We start from the raw sequence: 26,193 nt of genomic DNA on the forward strand, positions 1-26,193 counted from the left end.
CAGGAGCACCAAATCATGCTTCTCCATGAGTTTAACAGAAGTGACAACACTGATTGTCACATGACCTTCAGAATCATAGAATGGTTTGAGTTGGAAGGGACCTCCAAAGGTCATCTAGTCCAACCCCCTGCAATAAGCAGGGACATCTGCAACTAGATCAGGTTGATCAGAGCCCCGTCCAGCCTGGCCTGGAATGCCTTCAGGGATGGGACATCTACCACCTCTCTGGGCAACCTGTGCCAGTCTTTTGCCACCCTCATTGTAAAAAATGTCTTCCTCACATCCAGCCTAAATCTTCCCTCCTTTAGTTTAAAACCATTACTCCTTGTCCTATCGCAACAGGCCCTGCTAAAAAGTCTGGCCCCATCTTCCTTACAGGCTCCTTTGAAGTACTGGAAGGCCGCAATAAGGTGTTCCCGAGGCCTTCTCCAGGCTGAACAACCCCAACTCTCTCAGCCTGTCCTCACAGCAGAGCTGTTCCAGCCCTCTGATCATTTCTGTGGCCTCCTCTGGCCCCTCTCCAACAGGTCCATGTCTCTCCTGTACTGAGGGCTCTAGAGCTGGATCCAGTACTTCAGAAGGTGGATGGTGGGGAGGAGAAGGAGAATGAGGTGGGCAGAATTTAGTATTTTGTTTTATTTACTTATTAAACTACATTTCCTGCTTCATGGGCCCACTTTCTCCAGGGAAGGAGGGGGAAAAGTGATTGATTCACAATTTTCAAATGCCTGTAGTGGAATTAACACAGCAAGTTGGGTTTTCCAGCCACTATGATTAATAATAATTCTTTTCTATTGCATTTCTATATTGATTATTCATTCACTCATCTTTTGTTTATTCTTTGAAAAATAAACTAAGCCTGCAAATGTTTGAGGCAGTTTGATATCAATGCTGGGCCAGGCTTCAGGATTTGATATTTATCATTTGTTCAGCAAAATGGAACTTTTTAAAGACAGTTAATAAATCACTTTGTCAGCTGAAAAGTGAACCACCAGGAAAAGCATGTAAGTGGTAAAAAGACTTTCAAAAATATCTTATACATATCCTGTGACTTTCTGTGAAAACTGTGGAGGAAACATTTTCAGTCAGTCTCCTTCAACCCATTATTGCCTGTCCTCAGAAACTTTTTATGCAGCTGCAGGGTCTAGCATGAAATATATGTGCACATGCCAAGCTGAAAGATAAATGTGGCTCTTTGTTCTCACTGGTTCTTCTGGATAAACTCAGTACATTGTAATGGAAATACCTGCGAGACCTGCAGTTCACCTCTACAGGCTGATGTGAAAATATGTATATATCTGGATCTACCAGAACCAACATGGCATTTCTAACAATAGAACAACACCAACAATTAATGAGTGAAACTGCCAGTGAGGTAATTAAATGGCCATTTCACTTGAACATTTGTCTAAATGCCAGAAAATTCAAAGCATTAATTCACAGGATTCATGCAGTATGAAGAGAGTGTCCCTGGGATGGGCACACAGAGCTGATCTGAGCATGTGGGCAGATAATAGGATGCCACCAGGGAGCAGTCTGGGAAGCCTGAGCTCTGAGGTACACCTGCATCCTCCCGTGTGGGCACAATCACATTTTTTCAAGGTCCACTCCAAGGATTTCTGCACAAGCAAACCCCAAACTGAATCTTTGCTTAGAGCTTAAATATGGACTTCAGTCCCCAGTCTAGCCCAGAAGTGAGTTTGAATGCTATTGCTTGATTTCTGCTAACAATATCATTATACAGCGATACAACCATCTATCATTGTTGTGGTTTAACCCCAACCAGCAATTCAGCACCACACAGCCACTTGCCCATTCCCCTCCCACCGGTGGGAGGGGAGAGAGAATCAGAAGGGTAAAAATGAGAAAACTCCTGGGTTGAGATAAAGACAGTTTAATAAATAAACAAAACCTGTGCACACAGGCAAAGCAAAACTAGGGATTTATTCACTGCTTCCCATGGGCAGGCAGGTGTTCAGCCATCTCCAGGAAAGTCAGGCTCTATCACATGTAACAGTTACTTCGGAACAAAAACACCATCGCTCCAAACGTCCTCCCTTCCTTCTTCTTCTACCAGATTTATATGCTGAGCACAATGTCACATCATATGGAATACCCCTTTGGTCAGGTGGGGTCAACTGTCCTGGCTGTGTCCCCTCACAACTTCTTGTGCACTCCTAGCACACTCACTGGTGGGGTGGTGTGAGGAGCAGAAAACGCCTTGACTCTGTGCAAGCCCTGCTTAGCAATAACTAAAACATCTCTGCATTATCAACAGCCTTTCCAGCACAAATCCAAAAAGTAGCCCCATACGAGCTACTGTGAAGAAAATCAAGTCTATTCCAGCCAAAACCAACACAATCATGAAAGCCTTGAAAACTTAGTCCTAAATTTGCATCTCTTCTTCATGCAAAAGAGCCCACCTGTGAGAGGAAGTAATTCAGTATGAATTCAATATTATTGGTTAAATTTCCTTATATAACCCAAAAAATACAAATTCAACAGATGTAAATATTGCAGAAGGAACCCAAAATGTCTTTCATGATTGTTATTGATGTAAATAATTATATCCTTCAATGAAGTCCATTTAGTTAATATTTATGATATTGGACAACACGCATCTTTTGTGCATGCTGGTAGGTAACAAAGAACAGCACCTTTAGTAATCCATTTTTTTACATCAGTGACTGTTTTGGAGCATGTGATTGAGTGTGCAATATTCATGTCACAATTTTCACCAAAGCCTGGTGTCGTTATTTTCTATCAGTTGAAAAAGCAATTTGACTTTACTGGAACTTGTCGTTTGACTGCCTTGACAATTACAGGATGCCCAACACATGCAGGACAAAGACAGGACAAAATTAGTACTGTGATCCTTTTTGAGTACAATGTTCTTTCAATTGTGCTGTCATCAATATTCAGCACTTCAGCCCTGTGGTTTGCTTGCTTGTTTTATTTCAGTGACCTCAGGAAGCCAAAACTGCACATTTAAAACCTAAAGGAGAAATGAAATGCAGAGCAACGTGGGGAATTTGCTAAGGTTTTATCAACACACTCTTGACTGATCTATTAGAACAGGGTTAACTCCACTTGTGCTACTTCAAAAAGCTATTTCTGACCACGCCAAGCAGAAGTGGGTCAGCTAGTCTTTTTGAAGTGTGGGGCCTAAAGACATCCTGGCAGAGGTGTGTGTGTGCTTCATCCCTTTGAGTAAAGTACTGGAAAAGAATGTAGATGCTCACACAGTGTAATTCTCACTTACAATAAGGCCCTCTCACACTGACCTAGCTGTCAATACAGGAGCTTCAGAGCATGACAAAGGTGCAGCCGCACTTATTATTATTTATACTCTGTCATACCATGAAAATGGAATTTCTAGATCCTTGCCCTGGTGAGCCAATGAGGTCAAATAAGTGTCCACCTCCTCTATATGACCAGCCTCATCATCTCTACTCAGCTTCATCCCACGAGTAAAGGGAAACAACGGGTTTTAAATTCCACCAAACTCAATATAAAGGAATCTGTAGAGGATGGAAATCTAAGGAGCCAATCCTACAAACATCTTCTTCTACAAACATTTTACTTCATTTGTCCCCTTGTATTCCTCATCTTTCATAGCTTCTTCTTGGAGCTTTATCACACATAGATCTCTCCTGGGAAGGGCAGCATCCCTGCCAGGACCTTGTTTTTGAGACTGCTCAACACAAGCCCAGATCTCACAGCTTCACATACAATGAGCCTTGAGGTCTTGCACACATCCGTTTTTTTCTTTCTCTTAAGTCTGTGGGAAAGAAAAGTAATGTGCATTCCAGCTCACTTATATAAGCATATGGTCTTATTCTCCGTATTTTATTCTTTTTCTCCATTTTCCTTCCAATTTGGTACCAACAAGGTTCACTGATTTGTTATAGCATGTTAGAAAGTAAGGTCTTCCACACACATGTGCCATCTTTTGTGCTCATATAACATCTGGTTCCAGGATGCCCAGTGCAATGGTTCACAAATCCATATTGGGGCTATTCATATGTGCTACTCCATTACAGATGTTAATAATATTAGCAATAGCCATAAGCACATATGATTAGTGGTGCATTTTTGTTGCTATAACTGTGAACCACACAACTGTGGCATTTTTTCCATGAAAAAAAAGGCTGTGATTTCAGCAGCAGTGTAAGCTGATTTCATGAGCAGGTACTATTATACAAGAGCAAATTCATCCCGGAGTCCTGATCATCCAGCAAACTTTTTGCTTTTGATTCCCATGACATGGCTCCTTTGTGAGGATATGAATTCTCTGAATACTTATTTTCAAGGAATAGCTCCTTTTAGTGGGGTGCAGGTGATGTGAAAATATAATACATTATGCAAACATAAAGCCTCAGTTAAGTTTTCAAGAGCGCTATATAGCCTCGATTTCAGCTGCTTCATTTCATTCAATTTTTCTTGAAGCTGTGTATTCTCCAGAATGCTTCCTCCAACCAAAGAAGTAAGAATAAAAACATTTCCATTTGGCATTAGTTATTCTATTTCTTTTCAGAAGAGAACAGCGGTCTTGGTAGTGTTCATGCTCTGCTATTAAGCACAAAGAAACCTTTTCCTTAATTACATTTTTTCAGACAATGCCTTCATTTCACATTTCCCAAGGCAGATAATGCCATATTGCAACACATTAAATCCTGGTACACCAGGCACACACCTCATTTTCCCAGGTCATGGGATGGAATACAAGAAGCCTGGTATAAATGCATGTCATGAAGCACAATGTAGGATGTCAGGGATGAGTCCATGACACGCAGGAGTTTTCTGCGAAGTGTAGCGTTATGAAAGAGTGCCTTCTCTTAATTCTCCAGCATCTAAAGGCAACAAACAGAAAGTATGTGCAAAAGCATAAAGAACTCCAGACCTTGCTAACTTGCTGCTTTTTAAAATCTTTCAAATAGAGGTGATTACCTGGTTAAAGTTGCAAGCAAAAACATTTCAGTATAATAGGAACTCAGATAACAGGGGTCTCTTCCTGCTTCTCATCAGTCAGGATCCAGGCCATTCAGCTTTGAGAGACAAGATGTCTCTCCTTCTGGAATCCATCAAAGTCAATGATGCATCTTAATTGTACATACAGAAAAATTTGGCCCTTACTTCAGAAGGATTGTTTTCTTAGGCACCTAAAATGTATGTACAAGCAAACTGCTATATTAGGCAGACTTGATCCAATCCTGCTTTTATTTCTTGTGTTGGAATTATGTTGGGCTTATTAATGACTACTTAATTTTATGTGTGGAAATAGTTTACAGGTGAAAAAAAGAAATACAACCTCTAAAAATGATTTTTAATATGTAAGAACATAATCCAGTGATTTTAGTAAACTAATCAAGATATCTGCAACAGTCATTTGTAAAAACTGTAGCTAAAACTTCCTGTAATCTTGAAAGCAGGAATTAATTTTGCAACCAGAATCAATTTTAAGCACTTACATATCCTGCAGCCATTACGGGGCAGATACACATAACAGGGGGATTGAACTGTAATAAATGAAAATAGCTTATTCTTCGGGAAAAGGAAAAGCTATCAACTTTCCCAGGGAAAAAAAAAAAAAAAAGAAGAAGAAGAAGATGCAGGGCTCCTCCATTCATCTATTCTTTCATTCTATCATTCTATTCATCAGCCTTTCATCACATCTGGCATTCTTAGGGCATATTTGTATGGTGTTGTCTCTAAACTTGAAACACATTGTAATATTTTGATGGCATATATAGTGCTCTGAATCCTGTAAGTAGTATTTGTTCTCTCAAGATAATGTGGCATGGAGGCAGGAAGGTTTGCTATTTGTAACAACAAAATTGAGGAAGAAAAGGATTGCTCAGAGCAGACTACTCTAAGTGTAAAATTATTTTGTGCGAGAACCCCCAAAACTGTGCTGTTTCAGCTTGAATGGGCCTATATTTTTTAAGCTGTTTCACTGAAGCCTAAAGTACACAAATGGAAGCAAATTTTAAAACACTTTTCTTTCTGGGATTTTCTGTAGCTATTACATGAATTATTTAAATATGTTAGATAAAATGGAGGAGAGGGAAGAGGGTTCATTTGCTGAGTAGTGTTCTTCATTGGAGGGAGCTGAAACTCCCTCCCAAAACAAAATTGCGCCTTTTTGCAAATGTGTGACAGACAAGAGTAAAGCTCAGTAAATGCTGCAGTTACGTGCCCATTTGCACGCTGTTTTGTCATGAAACAAAAACGTCTCGCCTACAGTTCTCTGCTCTATAAGCCTGCAATGCCGGAATCCTTGCAGCCAGTGATGCTCTTGCAGAAAACCATACTGACTCCAGTGCCACCTTCCCCTTCTCCTTGACAGGAAAAAAGGGCTTTTACCTTGTACTCCGCTTCTTCCAGGCACTGTGATACAGGGTCCTTGCTGAGGGCAGAAGGGTGGCTGGAGGAGCTGTGAGAGCACCCCTGGACATGGTTTTGCACCTGGGTCAGGGCAACCCCCGGTGTCAATACAGGCTGGAGGAGGAATTGGTTGAGAGTACTCCTGCTGAGGAGGAGGACTGAGGGTACTGGTTGGACATGAGCCAGCAATGTGTACTTGCAGCCCAGCAGGCCAGTTGTATCCTGGGCTGCATCAAAAGCAGCGTGGCCAGCAGGTCAAGGGAGGTGATTCTGCCCCTTTGCTCCACTCTGGTGAGACCCCACCTGGAGTCCTGTGTCCAGCTCTGGAGCCCTCAGCACAGGAAAGACATGGACCTGTTGGAGAGGGGCCAGAGGAGGCCACCAAGATGATCAGAGCACTGGAACAGCTCTGCTGTGAGGACAGGCTGAGAGAGTTGGGGTTGTTCAGCCTGGAGAAGAGAAGGCTCTGGGGACACCTTTTTGTGGCCTTTCAGTACTTAAAAGGAGCCTGTAAGAAAGATGGGGACAGACTTTTTAGTAGGGCCTCTTGTGATAGGACGAGGAGTAATGGTTTTAAACTAAAGGAGGGAAGATTTATGCTGGATGTGAGGAAGAAATTTTTTACAATGAGGGTGGCAAAAGACTGGCACAGGTTGCCCAGAGAGGTGGTAGATGCCCCATCCCTGGAGACATTCCAGGCCAGGCTGGACGGGGCTCTGAGCAACCTGATCTAGTTGAAGATGTCCCTGCTCATTGCAGGGGGTTGGACTAGATGACCTTTGGAGGTCCCTTCCAATCTGAACTATTCTATGATTCTATGAGCACGAGCAGGCTCCTGAGCTTTGCAGAGTGCTCTCTACATGCAGCACTGAGTCAGGCACTTTGGGATTACCAAGTATTATATCAATAGAAGGGGACTGTGTGCACACAGCATGAGTCTGTTTGTCTTCCCTAAAATTTACTGGTGTGACTCATGACTGGCTTTCTCTGTGCCGTTAATGGGATAATTGAAATACTTTTCCAGTGGTCAATTTAACATGTTTTAAACCCAATCGTAAAATGACAAGAATGGCAATTATACTCCCACACACACTTTGTAATTTTTAATCTCCAGGGACTGGGCATAATATATGCTTGTTTTCTAAAGGTATGGCTGTTTGTGGGTGTGCACCACAATGTTGCACTCTCCCCATGGCTCACACAGGATTTCAGTGGGCTGTAGGCTGTGGTTGGAATAGGATCAAGTCTGCCTGTGTGTTTCTTGAGCCAAGGTGGCAGAGAGGTTAGGAAAGGAAAGAAACAGCAGCAGAGTAAGTGACATGAAGGGATGTATGGAAAGGAGATATTATTAATGACAAGGTAAGAGAAAAATACTTAGTAAAGATAAAGTGTGGGATGATACTTGATGAACAGCTGGAAAAGAGCTGATCCTGAGCTGAGGGATAAAGGAGGAGGATGGAGAGACGAAGCAAGAGACAGTGAAGTAAACTACTTGGAATGGTGCAGAGAACGGAAGAGGGAGTGTTGTGAAGTATGTGCTGTGTGGAAATGAGAGGCTGAAGGTGTCCTGCTGCCCCCCCTTTCATTACATGACAGCACTTGCTGGTCGCAGAGGTACAGCATCACAGAAGATGCAAGTGATAGTCCTCGGTCCAGAGCTGGCCAGCCCTAGGCAGACCCACAGGCGTCTCACACAGCAAAACATTTCTCATTCTCTCTGTGAGAGGTCTCAGCAGCCGAATTTGTGGTGGTGACAACACGCTCGGGGGTCAGTCAGCCTTGTCACACAGGCGATGCTTCTGATGATTGAACTGTTGCTCTTGGTCCCTGCTAAGAAAGCAAAAGTTGTAAGCTGTTGCACTGATCGTCTGAAGAGTAACTCCTTGTCATTTAGGGAATAACCTCAGTTTCAGCAGCAGGGGCCTGTCTGTGACACCATCTAAGGCTGAAAACATTTAAAAGAAACATCTTTCAGCAGTGAATTTCCTCCCTGGGGCTGTTTAAGTTACAAATGCTAGTCTATAAAGTATTATTCTCATCATAAGCCATTGCAAGGCCCTGCAAAACAGGGGCTTGAATTGGACCTGATTCCTCTGGGATGCTGACAGAAGAATCAGATCTGGGCTTTACTTTTTCTGCAGCTTTTCAATGTTGCCCAGTGCAATGACATACACATGCACTTGAGTCTCTTCTCAAGACTGCTATTCGGGTGCAGAAAATAGTAATTTATGCTAGTGGAGTGACGTGCCGGTATGGCCATACAGCTTTGGTTTGCATGCAAGTCCATCTAGACCCAGATCCAGACTCTGTGTAGAATAAACTTTCTTTGGCTCCCAAAATTTCCTCCCGTGTCAGCAAGATTCACATGAAGCATGGATGTAACTGGGAGCTTTATACAGGGGCTTTGCTGGGTAAAGGAATTCACCCAGTGATGTTATGGCAGCCTCCCAGTTATGTACTAAAATAAGGACACAGGACTTTTTATTTTAAAAAGTGAATATTAATAGCCTTTGAAATACCTACCTGGAAAATATTTTTTTACAGCTAGGTGGAGTGATTATAGCACTTTAAAAATCAATCACTGTTCCCCTTTTAAAAGGTTCTTTGCATTTACCAAGCTGATGAATAGCCTAATTAAATTCAAAGGAGTTAAAAAAAAACAAGTTCAGAAACTGAAGCATGCCGAAGTGCTATTTTGGGGAACACAAAATATGACTGTGTCAAAAGCCTGTTCGGTGAAGCAGCATGTGATAAAAACTGTCTTACTCAATTGACGCTGCTCTCTTTCTATCTCTCATAAAGTTTTGAATGAAGAATAGCTGTCCTGTTTTTTCAGGATTGAAGCTTCTGTTTCATCCTTACCTTTTCCACTTCCAGCAGTGATATAAAACAGGAGGAAACTATAAATACAGTAGTGTAAAATATTGCTCTTCATTTTTATTCTTTGTAGAATTGTGCATGCATGATCATTTTTATGGTTCATTTTACTTTCTGGGAAAAGCAGAATTCTGTTGTGCAAGGCATTATGTAGAGCATAAAGAGGGCTGAGTCAGTATAAAATAGACATGAGGAAAAGAAAAAAGTCTTCTCTTGAACTGAGAGATTTAAGGGATACTAATGCATTGCCACAGCTAAAATAATTTCACTTTTTAATCTTTAATGTATGTAACTAAGTTATACCTGTTTATTATCTATTTATACTTATTTATTCTTCAGATCAATTTATGATCTGTATTGAATTTATGTCTTTTTTCTTCCTTACACATCAGTTCAGTGAAACAACAGAAGGGTGCTAGAGACATTTACATTTGCTTATTCTAAACTTCTAACGCAGCCTTCTTTTAGTTTCTCAGGCTTGTTTAGTTTTCAAACATGACAGCAGGAGTTAATACTTCCTTAGAGATGGTCAGTGGATCTCCTATATGAGAAGTTACCTAATCTGGCATTTGGATGCTGAAGAACCAAATTCTCTTTTCTGCAAATGGATCAGCTGTTTGCCAGCCCTCTGTGCAACAGTTGTAGGGACCAGCTACATGCAAAATTTTGAACTATTGTATCAATTTAAATTAAGGTGAAAGAAATAGAAGGGACAAAGAGTATTAGGACTATTATTTTTACTCCTAATTTGAAAAGGCTGGCTGCAAAAGAAGAGTTTTAGGTAGAAAAAGTGATAGAGAAGACAGTATGATTGTGATTAGAGAAAACACACTATGCAGGCAGACAGAGGTAAGGTCCAGAAAGAATCTTGATGGGGAGGTGAGAGATGGAGTTGAACCAGGGCTAAGGGGCAAGTGAGAAGGTGAAACAGGCAGCTGAGGCAGAGACTCACAGCATTGAACACAGGGGTAGTGAAGTAAGGGAAGGAAGTCAAAGGACCGGAAAAAATGAGAGCTGTGGACAGACATAAAATGTCTTAGGAATACAGAGAAAGAAATGTTAGCAAAGAGCTTATTAGAGGAGCGCAGTGAGAGAGAAAGGGAGGAAACAGCAGGCATGGAAGATTAAAATGCATCTCTATGCTGGTCTTAAGTGTGAAGTAATGCAGTTCAAAGGAAGGGGCAGGTGTCAGCTAATGTAAGGAAAAGGACAAAGCAATACGGAAGGACAATGAGCTACAGTAATGATCTGTGTTTTTTAAACACTGTGTGCAGTGAAATTTGGGTTACTTTTCTTCAAACTGATAGGTTCTAAGGCATGTTCAGGATTACCCTTTGCCTTGGAGGAGAGAGAATGGGAGATTACTCTGATTTTCTAGTTATAGAAAAATGCTTCAGAAAAATAAATGGAAGAAGATGTGGATGAGCTGGAAGGGTCCAGAGAATGGCCACAGAGATTATCAAAGGTCTGGGAAGCTGCTATAGGAGGAAGGGCTGAGAGAACTGGGCTTGTTCAGCCTTGAGAAAAGGCGGCTTAGGAAAGACCTCGTCACCATGTTCTGTTATTTAAAGGGTGACTACAAAGAAGATGGAGACTCTCTTTGTACAAGGAGTCACATTGAAAAGACAGGGAGTAATGAGTACAAGTTACTCCTGGGGACATTCCAAGTGGACACAAGAGGGAAATTTTTCACAATGAGAACTATCAGCTGTTGGAATAATCTCCCCAGGGAAGCAGCGGATTCCCCAACATCGGACACTTTTAAGATTCAGCTGGACAGGGTGCTGGGCCATCTTGTCTAGACCACGCTTTTGCCAAGGAAGGTTGTGCCAGATGATCCTTGTGGCCTCTTCGAAGCTGGTATTCTATGATTCTATGATTCAAGTAAAAATAAAACTACCAGCAGCTCCTTTTCTTGTCTGAATTTCCTTTTGCTAGCATATACTGGGGTTCGGCATTACTTTCTCTTTGCTTCCAGCACACACTTTTTCCATGAGAATAGTGTCGCTGACAGGTTTGGATTGACTTCTGCTACTGACTGACTTGGAAAGTGAAATCTTCTGCGAGAGATAAGCTTATAAGTAGCTCCATAAAATTTCTACTTGACTCTTTTTTTACATTGTGTGGAGGTTATCAGGCAGACAAAGTTCAGTCACTCTGAAGTGCAGTTCACAGCTTAGGAATATACAGGTGCCAGAAGAATTTATTGCAGAGTGGCACAGCCTCATTTCAGTGTAAGAATGGCCCATCCAATGAAAAATTCATATCACATAAAATTTGGAGTTTCCAAAAAACATCTCACAATGAAAACCGAAACTTGTGATAAACTTAATAGGTGGATTTGCTGACATTTTTGCTTTGCAAAGTTCATGTGTCTGGTAAAAAAAATCAGTCTCCTGACCATCTTATTTAGACATTACCATTGTTAGTTAAACCCTCATTTTCCTTCTTGTTTCTCTTCTTTTTTTTTTTTTCTTTTTAGCTTTTGCACCTCAGTAGACAAAGATTTTGGGCTAGTACTAACAATACATCCTACTACCAGTAACTCCTGGCAAATGGCATATGCATCTCTCTTAAGTAGTGAGTACCACTGCACATTTGGTCAGCTGAATAATGGGAATTTTTAGAATTTGTTTTTGCTCCTGTATGCTGAGCCAGGCTCGCAAAGCATTAACAAGACGATTCTCATTTCCTGATATTGCTTTGTGCTCATCCCACAGGGTCCCTCAGCTATGTGTATGTGCAAACACAACAAACGTACTGCTTTTCCATGTTTAACATAAAAAGGTATGTGCTGGTTGGCAAAACTGCTTCTGTGTTCCTATGCTTTATTTTTCTTTTGGCTTGCTTCATTTGTAAAACCTATGCTCTGCGAGCATAAGGCATAAGTGATCTCTAGCTTTAGCTTCAGGCATATGAAGATATGGCCCAAGGTGCCCAGTTTCACCACAGCACTTTCACTACTCAGCTCCTGAGTGGAAATAGCATCATCCCTCTTCACTCTCCCCAAACTGCACCCTGCTGGGAGAAACAGCAGACAACTACAAGACCATCCCAGCAGTGATAGGTTTCATTAGGTATTTTTCTGGATATTTGGACTTCTCTAGGTTTCTGAATGTTTATTACTACCTTCTCTTGTATTTAATGTAATTTTATTCAAAAAAAAAAAAAAAACAAGGATATGTTTAAACACTATTATGGCTGCCAACCAACAATCTTGATGTGGGTTACGGATTTTACGTACTGACGGTATGTGCTATTATTTACACCAGAGCAGCACCTGTGCTGGGGAAGAAGCAGAGCAGGCACTTCAGGCAGGACCCTGACCCAACCCACACAGGCCCATAGCACCCAAGCATGAGGAGCAGAGCAGGTCTGGGGTTGGTCACCTGGATCAGCCAGGAGTCCAGAATTCCAGGACAGTTCACAGCAACAAGGCAGGGCCAAGGTCAAGCTGGGAAGTCAAGTCAGCAGAGCAAGGCCAGGCTTAATACAGTACAAGACTGAGCACCGCCTTTCCTGTTGTGTAGTTCAGGTAGAGACAGAGGGGTGAGCTTAAAGCTCAGCTTAAGCCTGGGTTTAAAAGCAGATACCAAGTTAAGGGATGGGTAGAACCACTCTCTCTGACTCAGCTCCTTCTCAGACATCTGCTCCTAGATGACAGAGCTGGACCATACCAGAGCTGGCTTGAGCATGGGCACCCAAACCCAAAAGAGGTGAGAAGAGGAGGTGGAAGAGGCTGCAGAGCGCATTCATGCATGCAAGGCCATGAAGCAGATAATGATGCAGAGAAGCTCACAGTCCTCCTCCCCAGTCACCTAAATCCAGGAAGCTACTGTGGCATCCTGAAGTTTCTGCCTTGCCTTTTCTTCCAGTGGAAACCAGCCTGTGGGCAGAGAATTATAGAAATGCAGCCACAGCTCTTATCTTAATGTGCAGTCCAGACATGGCTGGGATAGGGACCTGCCTTCAGGAGCCGGAAGACAACCTGGCCTTAATTGTTTAGGCATAGATATGAAGGAGATAAGTGGTTTAAGTGTCCACTAATTTTGGTGCTCAACTTCAGACAAACAGATTCTGGTATTTCAAAACTGTTACTGTTTTTCAGCCAGTGACACACAGGTATCAAGGATAGTCTTATAAGAGCTGATGTGAGAGGCTAGTGGAAAGAGTTTGGAGCACTAGTCAGGGAGCACTTTTCATAATAGCATCAGTGCTTGTTTTGGGATCTCAATCCAGCATCTAACTGTTTCTGAAGAGAAGCCACCAGACTCATTTTGGGGGGGCACAGAGGACCCTGCAGTTCCGTCTAGCACAGGTAACATCTTCAGCCACCGCGAAGATCAAGCTCTATTGCCTCTACTGCCAAACTGAGCATGTTCAGTAATTGTCTAAAGCATTTAAATTTGTGCAGATCCTTACGGGAGGAAAAACATACACCCTGCCAGTAAACTTGAAGGTTCTTCTTTATAGCGTGGGAGCATTAGTGCTTTCACAATAATTCTTTTAATAGCGGTAAGATAAAGAGCTTGTCCCCAACCTCATTTTCACCTAAAATCTTGTCAGAAACTACAAATTCCCAGCCTGGGGGAAAAAAATTAGCCCAGAACTTTGGTTAATCTTTGGCAGCATTTTAAATATGTGGAAACAGAGCCTTCTAATGGAATATGTCAGGCAAATTGAACTGTAGGAGGGACTGTCAACTGTGCCTAAGATTTCTCCTATTGGAGATATCACTATATAAAAATCTTAAAACATGACTAGCATAAGCACTGCACCCTTCCTAATAGTTTTCCTTATTTGAGTCTGATAATTGTCCCTTACATCATCATTACTGCAGTTAATCATACCTACCTTTCTTCACAGGTTTGCTCTCTTTGCAGTTGAATATTACCTCAAGTAACCAGCTATTTTTAGTGTTGCCTTAAGGTCTAGAAACATCCTAGTCCTTGTTTCTGGCCTCCTGAACTAAATCCAGGAGGAAATGCGTTATGAGACCCTTTACCACTACTCAAGCAACCCTTCTGCACATATCCAGCTTTTAAGCAACTGAAGTTAGATGAAATTAATCCCATGCCAGTTGGAGTTATTCACTATTACCCTCCTCATTGTCTGATGAAGGACAACAAAACATGAGCAATTCCCAAAATCTTCAGCTTAATTTGCAGGTATCATCTGACATTTTAATGTCCTTCTCCAAGAGCACTGAGGATACTATCCTGAACCCAAATTCAAAGTAGTGAAATAAACAAATAAACAGAAGGTAAATAGTTCTGCCAACTCTAAGGACTAACCAAGTCTAAAAGCTAAGTTGTCATCCAAGGTCATAACAGTCTAAATGAAGAAGAATCTGTAAGCCATCTTAACCATAACAGGGTCAAATTTTTATTTAAAATCCTCTTTAAAAATTAAGCTTATGATTTCCCTCTATTCAGTCCAAGAATTTCTCGTTCTTATCACTTTGCAGAAATCTTCCAAAACAAAATCACTGAAGGTTCTGAGGGAATATCAGGTCTCCTCAATATGTTACACTTCGATTCTAAGGAAGCTGTTGGCTTTTGTCCCTGATGGTGAAACCGTTCACTTGTATTCTTCAAGAAGAGTCTGATAAATAAAAGTCCTTCTTTCCCATCAGCTCTTCCAACTGCTTGAAAGACAGATGGAGCATTCTCTTTCTGCTTCTCCCACCTTCGATTTTGGAAATGCTAATCTATTTATTGTTCAGCAAGAAACCACAGCTTGTCTTTCTCTTTTCATCCTATTTTGTATCTACTGCTGCTGTAAATAGTTCCAGACTGTCACTGTTATTCTTCTTCAAAGCTTCTCCAAGCTTATGGAGGATGACTCTGACCCAAGTTTTGTCAGTTGCTCCCATGTTTCAGGAAGAAATTTTTTACAATGAGGGTGGTGAAACACTGTTCCAGGTTGCCCAGAGAGGTGGTAGATGCCCCATCCCTGGAAACATCCAAGGCCAGGCTGGACGGGGCTCTGAGCAACCTGATCTAGTTGCAGATGTCCCTCCTCATTGCAGGGGGCTGGAGTAGATGACCTTTGAAGGTCCCTTCCAACCCAAACTATTCTATGATTCTATGGTCCCAGAATTACCACTGTCTACAGAAATCCCAGGGGTACCAATTAATCTAGTTCTAAAATAGACAGCTAAAACAGATAAAAGTGCCAAGGACCTCATCCAACCATAACACTTGGGAAAGTTGGAAGCAGCAGCAGAAGCACTGGCAGCTGTGTACCCGCAACCTCGAGGAAGATAGCATTTCTCTGGTCATTCCTGCCTCATGTTCAGATGGTTCTCATCTAAATCACATAGGCTCAAGCCTGTTTATTTCCATACAGACATTTAAATAAAGCTAAAATTCTACACAATTTGATAGCACTTTTTTGGAAGAACTGAGGTTAGAGATGAGTTGTTTTGTCAAGTCTTACATATTTAGTAACTGACATCTACTGTATTTAGCTTGTGTACTGAAGAGCATATAGCTGATTATGCAACAAATTGAACTTTTTCTGGCCTCCTTGCAATAAGCAGGGCGTTCAGCACCCCGATCACAACTGTAAACTGTTAATAATTATTGTAATAAGAGCTGTTTTTCTTAATCTAGCATTAAACTTCTGAGATTTTCAAAGCATTTTACAAAATAACAGAGACTAGTAACACTGCTGTGAGTTAGTTAAGACCTGACATACTTTTTTTTTTTTTTTGGAACTGAGGACTAAGGGTTCAATATGGAAAAGAATGTAGATTATATTGACTCAGGTTTCAATTTTAGCATTGATAATATTGATAACATTTGATAACATTTAATTGTTTAAGCTCATGTAACTGATGTGCTTTAATATCCTAACTCCAAAGTTCTACTATGGTACTGTTAACCAGAAGCTTCTCTTGCTATTTATAATGAAGGCACAATTAACCCAAGTGTTACTGAATTCATAAAATTTTCCTAGTATAACATTTTTTAATTGTGTGAGGAAAAAGGAAAGCTGGAAGAAAATTCATGCAACAGAAAGCCATTCTGTTTTTTTAATCCCCAGTTAATGGTGAAGCAACCATATAAGTATCAGACATAAGGAATTTTTTTTTAAGAATGGTATTTTTGTCAGTATTTAAGTTCATGTAGCTGGCACTTTCCAAATATTACTGAGGAAATGGATGGCATCAGGACTTAGAGATCTGAAGAAATTTCACCAAATACCCAGGCCTTTCATCTGCCAGCACTCTCTTCTAAAAATTAAACCCTCACCCTTCAATGAGAGAACAAAACATTTCATTACTGTGCTTCCTAACCCCACCAGTAAATCAGGAAAGATGCTGCACAAGAAATAAACATCTTATACCCTTTGGTTTCTCCTGAAGTGCTAATTATCAGTGCTATGCTTAAAAAGTGTATCTGTTCCTCTTTTTGTGGTGAATCTTCTAATAATTTAATAAATTAATGTGGTAAAAGAATTACTTTGACTGGTTAACTGTGCAGTAAATTGGCTGTTATCAGCAACATTTCTTAATACTACATTTACCTATATAGCTGTAGGTGAATTGCCAAAGTAATAAATAAATTGATCAGGAAACCTGCAGTTCTTCTTTCTAATTAAAAAAAAAAAGAAAAAAAAAAAAAGAAACCAAAACAAAACACCACATACAAAAAAACCCAACCAAAAGTATTCACATTTGAAGACGGCATAGCCATGATAAGCCTTCCAGTGTGCACCCATCTAAAAACCCAAAAAATTACTGTTGATTAAGTAATGTATATTTTATAATCCGCTGAAGTGTCAGACCTGGAGAGATTGATTGATTTATATTCTGTATTCCCTAAGAAGTCACTTGTTACCTGTGTATTAACACACACTGGACACAACAAAGCAGATCAGTTTTATCCAAAACAAGCTGTATCTCCCAAGGCTGCAACATTTTGCGCTTGACTTTATGTATGTTTACACAAGTATTGCTACATGCAAAATTAATTGATTACTTTTAGTTTTCCTCTGATAAACACAGTAAGTCTTTCACTTCCCTTCTCAAAATAACTGACATTTTGATGTAACTTTTAATATATGTTCCTTTCTCTTTTAGTAAACCAACTGCCATTATATTTTTACATTCTGTTTAACCATAACAATAACTTCAGATTTAGTAGAACTCTAGTTGTTTCTCCTTTAAACATCAATATTCCATGATTTTGTTTCAAGCTAGTCTTCCAAAGGAAAAATATATCAGAGCTAAAGAATGGTAAAAAGAATCACTCAATTTCCATGTGATCCCATCATTTAACTCAATCATGTAACATCACTTATCAGGCAGTAAGGAGGCAAAAGCATCGCTTGCCGAATGAATGATAAAACACTACATAACTTTTCTTTCATTCTGTAGCTGTTTCCACACTTTTGTGGGCTGAGTGGGGTTTTTTTCATAATAGCAACTCTTGGGATTTGGAGGGTGATGGAATAGTTTGCTGACTAGTTTCCTCAACCTCGATATCCATGATTTCTCTCACGAGGCAAAAGAAGGCAGCAGATACAATGTCTGAAATCCCAACCGCTTTGTGACATTAACTGGGAAGTTGACATAGACGCCAGCTCAGATCAGAAGCAAGTATGGAAATGTTGGTCTCTGAGCTCAGACTCTCACAGCCACCACAGCTGCCTGATGACTGAGCCACGGTCACTGTTGACAAATGTGCTCCAGCTGGTGACAAATGCGATGCAATGTGATTTAACTTAGCCCACTGTGAAGAAGGATAGCAGCAAGTTGCTTCCCATGCATTTGTCACGGTCTACGAGTGTAGGCACTGCTAGCTCTTTTTTCTCAGCAGACACACACTAACATTGCTGATGATACCAAACTGGGAGAAGGGCTGACACACCAGAAGGCTGTGCTGCCATTCAGTGAGACCTGGACAGGCTGGAGAACTGGGCAGAGAAGAACCTGATGAAGTTTAGCAAGGGCAAGTGAAGGGTTCTGCACCTGGGGAGGAATAACCCCAGGCACCAGTACAGGTCAGAGGTGGACCTGCTGGAAAGCAGCACTGCAGAGAAGGACTTGGGAGTTGTGGTTGAAAACAGGTTGACCATGAGTCAACAATGTGCCCTTGTGGCCAAGAAGGCCAATGGTATCCTGGGGTGCATTAAGAAGAGTGTGACCAGCAGGTGGAGGGAGGTTCTCCTGCCTCTCTATTCCGCCCTGATGAAGCCGCATCTGGAGAACTGCATCCAGTTCTGGGCTCCCCACTTTAAGAAGGGTAAAGAATTACTGGAGAGAGTCCAGCAGCAGGCTGTGAAGATTATTAGGGGCCTAGAGCACCTTTCCTATGAAGACAGACTGAGAGAGCTGGGGCTGTTCAGTCTGGAGAAGAGAAGGCTGAAAGGGAATCTCATCAATGTTTATAAATATCTCAAGAGTGGTTGTCAAGAGGATGGGACCAGACTCCTTTCAGTGGTACCCAGTGACAGGATGAGGGGCAACAGACACAGGCTGAAGCACAGGAGGTTCCACCTGAATATGAGGAGAAACTACTCTGAGGGTGTCAGAGCACTGGAACAGGCTGCCCAGAGAGGTTGTAGAGTCTCCTTCTCTGGAGACATTCAAAACCCACCTGGACACATTCCTGTGTGATCTGCTCTGGGTCAACCTGCTTTAGCAGGTGGGTTGAACTAGATGACCTCCAGAGGTCCCTTCAAACCTAACCATTATGTGATTCTGTGATTTTAGCTCACGGCAATCTGGTCACGTACCTGAACCTCGTGAACAACGCTGTGAAAAAAGTGCTAACATAAAAAAGTCCAGCTAGGGGGAGCTGGGAAGGGAAGAGAGAATATTTTGTCATAGTCACAATGTTTTTCGAGTATTGTTGGAGGCACTTGGCATACCATACTTGGCTTCTGATGCACATCTTTCCCAATGTGTTCAAAGGCTTAAAAGTTTTAATTAAAGCCCTTTAATGAAGTTACTGAGTACCAAGACTGTTAAGAATTTTCTGAGTGATGACTGTATTGCTCATGGTGGCCTGCTCAGTAACCAGTTAGTGATAACATTAAATTTATATAATGCCAATATACAAGCTAGCTAGAAAACCATAGAATATCATATGAATCCACTTGGGAAGTCACTATCTTAGAAGCTTTCTGAAATTAAAACTCAGCTTTGCATAGTGATCTGATGTCTAAACAGCAACAGATCCCAAAACTTTACTTGTTATTAGTCAGTTCTTAGTCTCTTAGGAGTATTTCTAGACACATGTTAATCAACACAGATTACCATAGATCAGTATCTTCTCACTCGTCTTTCCATTTTTCAGCCAGTAGTTCTGTTATGAAAAGCACTATATTACTTTTAATCTTTTGTTTTATTTTAACCGAGTACAACCCACTGCCTTTTGTTCACATATGTGGGAGAATGTCACTATGGTAATAACTGTACTATTTTTTTCAGTTGCTTTAATGCTATGCTAACATTTGTTGGAAGCTAGAGATTCTGCTGGAATACTATTTCTCACATCTGGAGCACATTGCCCACTGAGGTTTGTATTGTTGATTCAATTTCTGATTATAAATCCAGACCTAAATTTTATTTACTCTCCTTGGCTTTCACTGAATGAACTAAATTTATGGTTTTGTATTCTTTATGTGTAATTTTCCTTAAGACACTCTGTGAAAATCACTATGTAAGCACAATTCATGCTGCATGGTGTTATTAAGTATTCTCTTTTAAGTTGTACAGTGAAAGAACTGTATAATTCATTTTGTTGTAGCTTCCCAAACAAATACATTTTGCTAAAATATTTTTGATTAAAAATTTATGTGTCATGTAGCTACTTCCCACTGATTTTAAAGTGAACATAAATAGGATAGGCTGGAGGATTTTCCGAAGACATGTTCTTGTCATGTATTTTTTTGGGTTTTAATCTAAAAAAGCTTCCACTGGTAAAACACTGTTTCAAAGCTACCACATATAATCTCCTATGCCTGTATTCACATGGAGGTCAAGATTCTAAAGTCAGATGATGAATAACAAAATGTATACTTCATAGCTGAGTTACGTGAATCAACCTCCTTTCTTTCACATTGAATTTAATACAATATAGATCACAGTATGGAGAACCATGGTATGCAGCACTGCCTGAAATATTCTGCTGGTGAGAAGGCAATGTGAGAACTGCTATTTAAAATAAAAATCCCATTTTTACGTCAGACCAGGTGGTGATTATGCACTGCTACTTCGCAGTTCACCAGAACAGCAGTGAATAGTGAATGACTGCCTCGAAAACATGGGTGGCTGAGTTTCTAAACAGATTTTAACCAAGCTGCACTTCCACAGTAATCACCTCTCGTGCATTATACCTCTAACAGGTTTTTTTTTGTTGTACCAGTATATTTTATGTTGTAAAAATTTTGGTTTGTTTGGCCAACAGTTTTTACAGAATTTGCCTTTAATCCTTTGCAGAGGGATAGCTTTGTCTATGGAGCTGCAGCCAAATTTTACCCTCAGATCTTCATGATCACCTTTCATTTATCTTCATAGTATTGACAAATATATATACAATCTGATCTAATTTCACTATGCCATAGCTTAAATCGGCAAAAAAAGTTCCAATTCAAATAAATCTTATTAATTGCCTCTTCAATAAGCATTAAATTTGAATCCAAACACCACTGAAGCTTAGTTATATCTCAAGTTTTCAATATGCACCTGAGTTCCATTGAAAGTAATAAAGGTACTGAATCAAATCCACCCCTTCGAAGATGGCAAATGCAATTTAGAACCAGATCTGAGTTTACATGGCTCAAACCTGTCTTTAACAGTTGAATTACCAAGTTACCACTGTTTCTTGATTTATTGACATATACAGGGCATGGCAAAGCTCAACATCCTCTGCTGAGCTTTACTGTAGTCTAATTTTGTAGTAATAATTAATTCGATGAATGCAGACGCCGGCATAAGCTCTTTGATCGCACGGGCGGGCCGGGCGAGAGTAAGGAGTCTAATTCAATGTGAATTTATCATCCCTACTCTTTAATGAACTCTCAACAACACTGAATATCAATGTCCCCGAGAACACGTTTTTCCAAACCTTATATACTCTATACCAAAAGGCCATGCGGCAAGCGCAGGCTACAATTGGTTACACTTACAGTCACTCATCCCCCCCCACTATGGTGATTGGCTGCAGGGCACTGTTCACAGACTGTTCATGCGCAGCGGCAACGCCCCTCCTGCAGCCTGGGTCGAGGGCAGAGCAGCTTCTGTTTACTTTCCTTCTGTCTTTGGTGTCTCAGGGAAATCCTTCCGTGTAACACAGCCGCATCAAGCCCTGGCTTGTTCACAGCACACAGCCAGAAACTCTCCACAAAATTTTTACTTGTTTTTGAAGGAATCATCATCTTTCTTAGTCACTGAGGTACAATAGTATTTCTTCTGCTCTTCTCACTGGCTCTTTCCATCAGTTTCTCTCTGGCTCACCACTCTTCAGTGTCCTGTCCTGCCTCCTCTGCTGTCTTTCCATTCCTCAGTCAACATATTTCTGGCATTTTTTTTTTTTTTTTCTACTTTTCTGGAATTCCATTTTCTGAAGAACTCTTTTGCTCTGTCTGCACTGTGAACACTCTGTTGTACACTTCAGCTTCTTATATCTATGTCATCTTCTCTGCCCAAATACTTGAGGGTGGTGTTCAGAAACTAGACTTGTGTCTCAATTTTCTGTTCCTAGTTCATCAGTCCCTGTAAACTGGATGAGTCTCCTGTATAGCTAATGGAGTGAAAGGTGTGCTTTTGAAAACCTTCAGGAGGAGGCCCTATGTGCCTAAATTTTAAGTGCAAGCTAAAAGCCTAAATTAGGCATACTGTGTGTCATGTTCTGTGACTCTGTGGATGCAGAGATGGGATATTGTTTAGGCCTGTACTTCCTCAGGTTAAGACTACCAAAGTTGAATTTTCTTTCTTCCTATTCCTTTTTTTATGTTATTGACATTTCAGATGTGCTTTCAGTAATTCAGATTCCCAGCTGTGCAGTTCTCTGACCTGTCTTATGCTTCTCATGGGCACCTTTACTTTTCTAACAACCTTCAAAACCCATCCTTTCTTTACATCTCCATCAGCAAAAGCCCATGTCATTTTTTTTTTCTTTTTTGTTTTTCCAAGGTTACAGTATCCTTCTCCTCCTCCAGTCTCTCTCGCTGAACATTTCCTTCTTTCCTTGTTCAGCTTGCAACGTTCATTCATTTCTGCTCTAAATTACAACTGACCTGGGTTTTGAGATCCTCAGTTGGGTCCTTGTCTCTTGCAAGATAAAGCATTAACTGTATTCTTTCCTGTTGAGAGAACTCATGCTAAGCTGCTGCATAACTGTGGTTCTCCTCATTTGAGTGCCCTTCTGCCCTCATACTCTCTGTTGTTCTCCATTCATTTTCCTACTTTGTTTCTTTCTTTGCCTTTTTTCCCTCTTTTGGAGTCTTTTCCTGCAGCCTTAGCTTAAGGTGGCGGAGGTGAGGGCAATGCAGATGGTAGTTTCCTGTTCTAAGATGGGCTGGCAGGACCCTTTTCCTCTCTCCATTGTCTCTGGAAGGAAGTAAATACAGCAAGCCCCTGTTGGGCCAGCCATTCACTGTGCCTTCTCCTGTCCTCTTCCCTCTGCTTAGTTACTTTCTTGTAGGAATATGTCTCCCTTTAACTCCTTCCTATGCAAAACCTATTTCTCTGTCTTTGGCCTTCCAATCCAGCAATGATTCCCTGGGTCATTGCCTAATTGATAAGGGCAACAGTATCTTCAGGTTGGATTGCTATGGAGAGCAGAGGAATTCATCCTTTTAAATCTGAAAGATATTGGTAATTGTGGCACTTGTACAAGATGTTCCCATGTGCAGGGAGTGCTTGCTCCAAATTGTATATTTTGCATAGCTTTTATTTCTACAAGTAAGATTTATTTTTAATATCAAAGCATTCATGTCAGGAGAAGGTTTTAAATCTTCCTTGGTTTTATGTTTAAACTGCAGTGAGAGTAATATTTTGATTAAAATATTTGTCTTAGACTTGAATGGCAGAGCAAATATTAATGAGAGATTCTGCACCGCAAGAGCTACAGAGAATAAAACAGCCTTTCCAAAACACATTTTTGTCCTGCTCACTTGAACAGTGAATGATTATACTACCTGCCTGTGAAGTGCACTTTCTGTCCTAATTGCACTTCAAGTTCCAGGGAGAGGGTCACACAGGACAGAAGACACCTATACATTCTAGCATGTGCCAGTTCTAGTTGACTTCCACTCCACGAGAAACAGTGTGAGCTGATCAGTCATTTTACCACAGAAATTCATTGCACTTTTATGCATCTACTACCATGTCTCACTGACCAAAATTCTGGCCTTGCCAAATGTGTATTCTGTCCAGAATTCTACTAACAGGAAAAAGCAATAGAAGACTAGTTACCTGCATCTTCCATTCACAAAAATCATCACTCTCTCTTCACTGACAGGTATTATCAGCTCAATAGGGAGAGTGGTGTCAATCCAGTGTTTATATTCAGTGTTAAAGACGAAAAAAAAGGACAAGAAGATTTGCTATACGATCTTTGCAGCTTGTTCCACTGCCACGGCGGAACTTTATTTCTGCCACACAAAACTCGTAATGCTTGTCCCATCTGACTTCTTATGATGGATTACTTAAAGTGAAAAATTATTCAGAGATAACACCTCACATCACTCCAGTGCGATCTCACATGAAGATAAGTGCTTGAAGTGCTCTGAGCTCAGACATGTAGAAAGGAGAGTGAGGAAGTTCAACAAAAACAAAAAACAACATGAATGGGCTTTCAACAGAAAGATGAGAGTCGAAGTGTGAAATAAGATGTTACAGCACTCTGACTGAGATGACAAAGCCTCATTTGTGTCTAATCAGTGGTCCTTGCAGTCTGGGAATGAAAGAAGAAACATGACTATAAGACAGGGTTTTTTGAGGAGTGAGGTAAAGTAAAATACTACATAGTCAGATCCCTGGCAGACACAAACAGGAATGACATAAAACAGCTTCCTTAAGATCTCCTAAGCACTAGAAGCTTCCTTCACATAGATGGCTTCACATAAAGACTTTTAGTGTTTGCTTCATTGGGTTTATGGTATCTCCATCTAAAGCTGGTGCCAAAGGTCTTGGCCTGACAGTCAAGAAATGAGCCTATGATTTATAATGTCTTCTGTGGTTCTTCCCGCTTCTTCTGGGTCTGGGACATCTCAGGAGTAGAAATGTCATGGCTAATAAATCTGGTTTAGTTTTCTGCAGTGTTTGCACACTGACTTTTGGTGATAGCCTAGAGGTATCTCTCAGAAACATAGCAACAAATGTGGAAAGACAGTATGGTGCAGAAGCCAGGAAATGGTGTGCACCAAGAAGCTGTCTGAGAGCTAACAGTCAAAAGTTGTTCCTTCTCCAACCATCTCTTTGGGCACAGAATTTTCCTAGATAGAGCAGCTCATATGTGCCTAAAAGGAACTGGAACTTAGCACAGGCACTGAGCACTTACAGGTAAAGAGGCATCTGAATACCCCGTTGTCACGGAGTCACCCTAAAAGTCAATTTTAGGTGGACAACAAATTCAAAACCAGACCTTAGTCTAGATGGAAAAGTGTAGCAAATAAACCAACTAGAAACTGGGTTTATACAATTATTTAGCACTCCCACAACATAAAATACAGGTTTGGATATCAGCTGAGGAGATTATTGGAGTACGACAAGATAAGAATAATAAGGATCCACAATGTGCATGCATGCACTCACAAGAAACAAAACTAGAAGCCTCTCACTCAAGGGTACCCAGAAGAAATAATCACTTGCATGCGTTAGGTGAGGGCTCACATTTGCCTGGGTTAGTCAAGGGCTCGTTCAAGGATATATCCAGCAGAGAAAAACAACCACTCACCCAAATGAGGAGGTGAGGCACACTCAGTCCCAGGAAGTCTCCTTAGATGGCATCCCAGTCTAAGGGGAGGGCTCCAGTTCACAGACCTGTTGCACAGAGAAGACCACTCAAAGGGGTCTTTGGTGGGGAACCCATTTCATAGCCTGGTCAGATCTGGCTGTGGGCATTATGACATGGTCCAGAAGCTTCTCAGCTTTTCTGGGCACCTCCATTGTTGAGGACCATGTCAACTGACTGAGGGTCCCACCCCTCCTGCCCCCTAGCCCAGGGTTGGGGGAGGTGAAGTCACCTTGCCCCAAGTATGGGGCGGATGTGTCTGTCAGCACCATCCTAGGTGTGCACTTGGGGACAGGTACAGTGGGACACAAAAGGTGCTAAAGAGCCATCAACTGCCCTATTGAAGGCGGGGATCTCATTAGGGGGATGTGCAAACACCACACCCATCAATAGGAAAGTCCATGCATGACTCTACAACTCCTGAAAACATTTCAATCAGCTGTGAGCCAGGGGCTGAGGAGGGTTTGAAGACATCCTGGAAGGGGAGAGGGATAATCTTTGGTAGCCAGTAAGTACGTACCCTGCTTTGTAGAGCCATTCTGCCATGGGGTCCTTCTGATCCCATATGAAGCACCTAACCTGCAGGGAACTTTCTCCACATGAAGAGAGTGTGAGCCTGGTGGCCTGCTAGGACCTGGACTTTTCAGGGCTTGAGGCACATAGAGTAGCTGGGCTGTGGGGTCTATGCTTCTGGCAGAGATCTGGCTGTTGTGCAGGTTGCCAAGGGGTTAGTGCACAGCAGGATAAGGGGGCCTGAAAGTATCGTCCGCTGACTGTCCCTGGTAGGGCCATTCTGTGTCAACCAGCCTGCTCTGCACAGTGTTTCTGACACACTTGACAGTGTCCATCATGAGTCAGGCTTTGGCTGCCATAAGGTCTGGGTTGTCCTGCATCAAAATTTCTGTGCAGCAGGGGAGGGAAGGGGTCCCTCCTGGCAGTTACCCCTCTGATTACC

The 26,193-nt window shown here is 41.4% G+C and overlaps 1 long non-coding RNA gene across 2 annotated transcripts; it reads right to left on the reverse strand.

The window, feature by feature from the left end:
- Positions 1 to 8,037: 8,037 nt before the first annotated feature.
- On the reverse strand, positions 8,038 to 25,884 carry LOC139826988 (uncharacterized). 2 transcript variants are annotated; one of them, XR_011737157.1, is made up of 3 exons: positions 25,759 to 25,884; positions 25,182 to 25,267; positions 8,038 to 8,217 (listed from the first exon to the last, which is right to left on the reverse strand). It is a non-coding gene; the product is annotated as an uncharacterized lncRNA (long non-coding RNA). The 2 variants fall into 2 exon arrangements; XR_011737156.1 differs by lacking the exon at positions 8,038 to 8,217 and adding an exon at positions 24,035 to 24,179.
- Between the last annotated feature and the right edge of the window lie 309 nt (positions 25,885 to 26,193).

This window comes from Patagioenas fasciata, chromosome 1, assembly GCF_037038585.1.
Source record: "Patagioenas fasciata isolate bPatFas1 chromosome 1, bPatFas1.hap1, whole genome shotgun sequence".
Classification (NCBI taxonomy): Eukaryota; Metazoa; Chordata; class Aves; order Columbiformes; family Columbidae; genus Patagioenas; species Patagioenas fasciata.